Below are 6,000 nucleotides of genomic sequence, written 5' to 3' on the forward strand. Positions count from 1 at the left end.
TTGTGTTTTGGTTAGAGCTAGATACAGTGTGCATAATTCAATATAGTCAACTTTCAGTTCTATCCTTATGCATAAGTATTGATCTTAGTAGCTCTTGAGCAATTTTGGCATATCAACTGAATTTGAATCAAGTTAAAATGTAAATTAATGAAATATTGATGCTAAAGACAATTGAAAGCTAAATACTTTTTGACTCCCCCTTTCTTTTCCAGAAGGGCAATTGTCTTAAAGCCAATATTCTTCAATTTTATCTTTTCTTAATCCAACTTTTAAGTATTAGTGTAAACTTTGTATTTTGCATTCCATATATTGGTTCTATTCCATATATTGGTTCTACTCCCCCTTTTTGTCATCAATAATGAAGGGGACAAATTTTCCTTAGGTACCTAAAACGCAATTCCTATTAGAATTCAGCATATTACCATGAATCACTCAAGGATATTCAAGTTATGCTCCCTCTTTCCAAGTTATTTCTATTAATGAATTCAGCATTCATTTCACTCCCCCTTTGTTTTGGAATTCATTTCAGACCTTTCAAATGCAGTTATTACAGGTTGTGCTCCCCCTTTTTCATATGCATTGTAAAGTTGGGAAAGGAGTAATATTATTGCACATTGTTAAGTTTGATCATTCAAAGCATCAGAATTAGAAACATACACAGAGTTTGATACCACAGAATTAGAAATATACACAAAGTTTCAAAAAGAAAGGTATGACCTTCATATTGTATTACAATCATTTGAAGTCATTACAAGTATTGATGGCTAATACAAAAGAAGTTTCAAATAAGCCTAGGGTTTTACAAAAAGATGAACCCTAGATGTCTACAAAATGTCCCTCACCGGCGACCACGCTCAATAGCCCCAGCAGCAGCCTCTATAAACCCAGTTATTGCATCCATTAGGGTTTTAAATTGATTTCCCTGAGACTGATTGAAGGCTGTCACTAGTGCTTCAAATTCATGAGTTGCCCTTTCAATTCTTCCTCTAAGTTGGGCAGCCACAGTGCCCACATTGCCTCCAGGGCTCGTCAACTCTTGAAGACCATCCGATATGATCTTCAATTCAGCCTGTATCTCAATTGATCTTAAGGTTTGGCTTGTTCCCACATGAACCAATTCTGACGTTGTAGCTTCTATCTGAGCTTTGATTTCCTTCAATTCTTGTAGGAGTGCTTCATGTGAGGTACGGATGGGAGCTAACTCAGCAGAGACTATTGATCTCATCTCTTCCCTCATCTGCTGGCATATCACAGATGCTAGGGTGTGCATCTGCTCATCTGATAGGGACAGTGATCCACTGACTGGAGGAGGAGGCACTGAGGTGGATGGTCCAGCCGAGCTGGAAGGTACATCAGGAAAGGCCATAGGGCTATGTGGAGGAGAGAGGTGGTCAGGCTCCTGATGTGGGATCTCAGGCTCTATGGTTTGGGATTTTCTTTTAGGGGCCTTAACCCAAGACCCGTCTTTTTTGTGAAACTCCATCCTATGTAATGTGCTCTCATTGTAGTAGTCAGTGTTTCTCAAAGATTTTTCTGGCTCATTTTCAGGAATTGGAACCTTAAAATGTCTGAACAGTAGGGTGAAAACCATCCCATATGGTATGCTAAATCTGGAATACCTATGACATATGGAGATGTAGTTCAACATGAGCCTAGGGAGGTTTAGGGGAATCCCTAGCAAGATATGGTGCATAATAGCTAAGTCTCGCTCCGAAACGAAATCGAAGCGACCGGTTTTTGGAAACAAGACCCGGTTAACTATGCTCAAAAGCAATCTCATTTCGGCATTGAGGTCTTGGGACTTAACTATGTCAAGAGGGCCGCAGTCCTCTCTTCCTAAAAGTAGGTTTAGGGCAATCTCCCTTTGGGGATGTGAGGTCGGAGCCTCACCGTATTTGGGGATTTGTAACAAGTTAGATAGGATGTCCTCATTGATTTCTATCAATGTGCCTCGGACATATCCGGTGTACCCCGAGTCCCCTAAGGCCATATTGCTAAACATTTCTCTCACTAGGCCTGGATATGTTGACATATTTAGGGAACATAGGTGTTCCCAACCTTGGGCACGGAGTCTCTCTCCAATAGAGAACCCCTCACTAGTTAGAAACTGGAAATCTATATATCTACCTGTGGTTACTGTGCGATTTGCACAGGAGAGGGTCACGGTTGGCGGAGCAACCGGAGGAGGCGGCGCGGAGGGCTCTTCCCTCCGTTCCTCGTCGTCGTTTGCTACTCTAGGACGACTCCCACCCGTTCGCCTAGCTTTCTTAGGTGCCATGGATTGAAAATCTAGGGAAATGGGGAGAGATTTTGGTTCGGTTTGTGGTGGAGAGAAAATGGAGGCTAGGGTTTGTGTTTTCGTTGGGGACGAAAGAAGGTAGCTCGGGTCGGCTCGAGCTGTTTCGACCTAATTTAAAAACTTTCATTCGGTCCCCGAGACGTCTCCGCGACTAATACGAGACGTCTCGCCGGGGGGACGTCTCTGTGATTTTTCAGAGACGTCTCCGGCACTGAAAAATTTCACAATGATTTCTATCTTTTTCCAATTTATTTTATTCAACCACAATAATCAGCGTGATTTCTTTTGGTGAATATAGAGTGAGTTTGCTTGTGATCCTTCCCTTCAATAATACATCCTATAAAAGTTTGATAATGATTTTTTGAATTATCAATATTGAAATGAGGAATGTTTGACCAAATTTCGAATGCCTATGAAATAGGCTCTGAAAATATCTCCATGAAGAGTCCAAGGGAGGGTAACCATCCTCCGAAAAGTCAAACAATTCGTCATCTAACTTTGATAGATTCATGTTTTCACTTATTAGATACTAGGTTTGCTATTTGTGACCTTGAAGTGTATTATTAGTTTGAGTAGCATTCACATGTATCTCTAGAGCTTACAAAGCATTGCATTACAGGTTCAATCTATTTGCTAGGATCATACAAGCACAAAGCATTCCTGAAAAAATTGAACCTATCTTTACAAAGGGGCTTTGTAAAGATATCGGCCAATTGATTTTCAGTACATACATACTCAATCATCACATCATTTTTCAGCACATGATCCCTTATAAAGTGATGCCTAATCTCTATGTGTTTTGATTTAGAGTGTTGAACAGGATTTTTTGTTAAATTAATTGCACTTATATTATCACATCTAATTGGTAAGTTGTCCATTTTGATACCGAAATCTTCAAGTTGTTGCTTAATCCAAAGAACTTGGGCACAACAGCTTCCAGCTGCAATGTACTCAGCCTCAGCTGTGGACAAGGCAACTGAATTCTGTTTCTTGCTAAACCAAGAAACCAAATTAGCACCCAAGAATTGACATGTGCCACTTGTGCTTTTTCTGTCGAGTTTGCACCCGGCAAAATCAGCATCGAAATAAGCAATTAAATTTATATCAGATTGTTTAGAATACCGTAAGCCTGCATTAGATGTCCCTACTAGATATCTGAATATTCTTTTAACAGCTTGCAAGTGTGATTCCTTAGGACATGCTTGGTATCTAGCACACATGCAAATACTGAATAATATGTCTGGTCTACTAGCAGTAAGGTAAAGTAAAGAACCTATCATACCTCTGTGCAATTTGCATTCTATACTTTTACCTTTTTCATCTTTGTCAAGCTTGCAACTTGAGCCCATGGGTGTGCTGATTTCCTTTGCATCCTTCATCTTGAACTTTTCCAACATTTCCTTGATGTATTTGGACTGACTGATGAAGATGTCTTCCTCTGATTGTTTTATTTGTAGCCCAAGGAAGAAGTTAAGCTCACCCATCATGCTCATTTCAAATTCTCCCTGCATAAGCTTAGCAAACTCTTGACAAAGACTATCATTAGTAGCACCAAAAATTATATCATCCACATAAATTTGCACAAGCAATAAGTCATTCCCTTTTCTTTTAATGAAGAGGGTTTTGTCTACATTTTCTCTCTTAAACTTATTTTCAATTAGGAAATTACTTAATCTTTCATACCATGCCCTAGGGGCTTGCTTAAGTCCATACAATGCTTTATGCAATTTAAAAACATAATCTGGATGTAAGTGGTTCTCAAAACCTGGAGGTTGTCCTATATAAACTTCCTCCATTATATAACCATTTAAAAAGGCACTTTTTACATCCATTTGATAGAGTTTGAAATCCATGAAGCATGCATATGCCAAAAGTAGTCTAATAGCCTCTAACCTAGCAACAGGAGCAAAAGTTTCATCAAAATCTATTCCTTCCTCCTGATTATATCCTTTGGCTACTAGCCTAGCTTTGTTTCTTATTACTATTCCATCTTCATCTAGTTTATTTCTATATACCCACTTGGTGCCTATAATTGAAACATTAGGGGGTCTTTTCATTAGAGTCCAAACTTGATTTCGTTCAAATTGGTTTAATTCCTCTTGATAGCATTCATCCAATTTTCATCTTTTTCGGCTTCTTCTAGTGATTTAGGCTCTATTTGTGAAACGAATGCAAGATAATTACTAGTGTTTCTTAAAGAGGATCTTGTCCTTATCCCTTGTGAAGGATCACCAAGGATTAGATCCCTTGGATGACCATGTGCATACCTCCATTCCTTAGGAAGATCTTGATTTCTCGCTGGAGGTTGATCTTCTTCATCTTGCTGAATTGTATCTTTTTTGATTTCATCCTCATGTTGTTTGTCTTGTATGGAGAATTCCTTCATTCTGTCTTCAAGTTACCTGCATCACCATCTTCTTCTTTTCTAGAAGAATCTCCATTAGCTTCATCAAATACAACATGAATGGATTCTTCAACAACGAGAGTTCTCTTATTGAAGATCCTGTATGCTCTACTAGATGAGGAATAACCTAAGAAGATCCCCTCATCTGATTTAGCACTAAATTTACTTAGATTGTCCTTTTCATTGTTTAAAATAAAGCAGCGACAACCAAAAACATGAAAATAGCTTATATTAGGCTTCTTATTTTTCAACAACTCATAAGGTGTTTTCTTTAAGATAGATCTAACTAAAGCACGGTTTAAAATATGACATGCAGTATTTATTGCTTTAGCCCAAAAGTACTTTGGTAGATCCGATTCGCACAACATGGTACGAGCCATATCTGCTAGTGTGCGATTTTTTCTTTCTACCACCCCATTTTGTTGGGGTGTCCTAGGGGCCGAGAAATTGTGATTGATACCGTTTTCTTCACAAAATTTTTCAAAATGCTGATTTTCAAACTCGATACCATGATCACTCCTATTTGCTCTTAGTTTTAGATTAAGTTCATTCGAAATCCTATTATGAAACTTGATGAAAGCGGGAAAGGACTCATCTTTGTGTGCAAGAAATGAAACCCATGTAAAACGTGAAAAATCATCAACAATTACAAGACCAAACTTCTTACCCCCTAGACTAGCAGTTCTAGTGGGTCCAAATAAATCCATGTGAATTAGTTCTAGGGGTTTTGATGTTGAGACTATGTTCTTAGACTTGAAGGAACTTCTTGTCTGTTTTTCTAGTTGACATGCAGCACAAATTTTGTTCTTTTCAAAGTCTATTTTTGGTAGTCCTTTGACTAGATCTTTTGTAATCAATTTAGAAATTAAATCCATGCTAGCATGCCCTAACCTACGATGCCATAACCAGCTAGTCTCATTGACTTTGGCATCCATGGCTACAAGACATTGGCCATCCTTCATGGTGAGATCATCAAGATCTACCATATAAACATTTCCACGCCTATGTCCCGTAAGTATGATCTCATTGTCAACTGGACTACTAATTATGCATAGTGAAGATTCAAAAGACACTTTAAAGCCCTTGTCACAAAATTGACTTATACTTAATAAATTACGTTTTAATCCATTAACTAACAATACATTGTCAATAAATGAGGAGGGTGATATGGAGATTTTACCAACGCCAATGATTTGACCTTTAGCATTGTCTCCAAATGTGACTACTCCTCCTTCTTTTGATTTCAAGGTGACGAAAAGGCTCTTGTCACCGGTCATGTGCCTTGAGCAACCACTAT

This window comes from Phoenix dactylifera, chromosome 1, assembly GCF_051530095.1.
Source record: "Phoenix dactylifera cultivar Ajwa chromosome 1, Ajwa_hap1_PhDact_Kaust_v1.1, whole genome shotgun sequence".
Taxonomy (NCBI): Eukaryota; Viridiplantae; Streptophyta; class Magnoliopsida; order Arecales; family Arecaceae; genus Phoenix; species Phoenix dactylifera.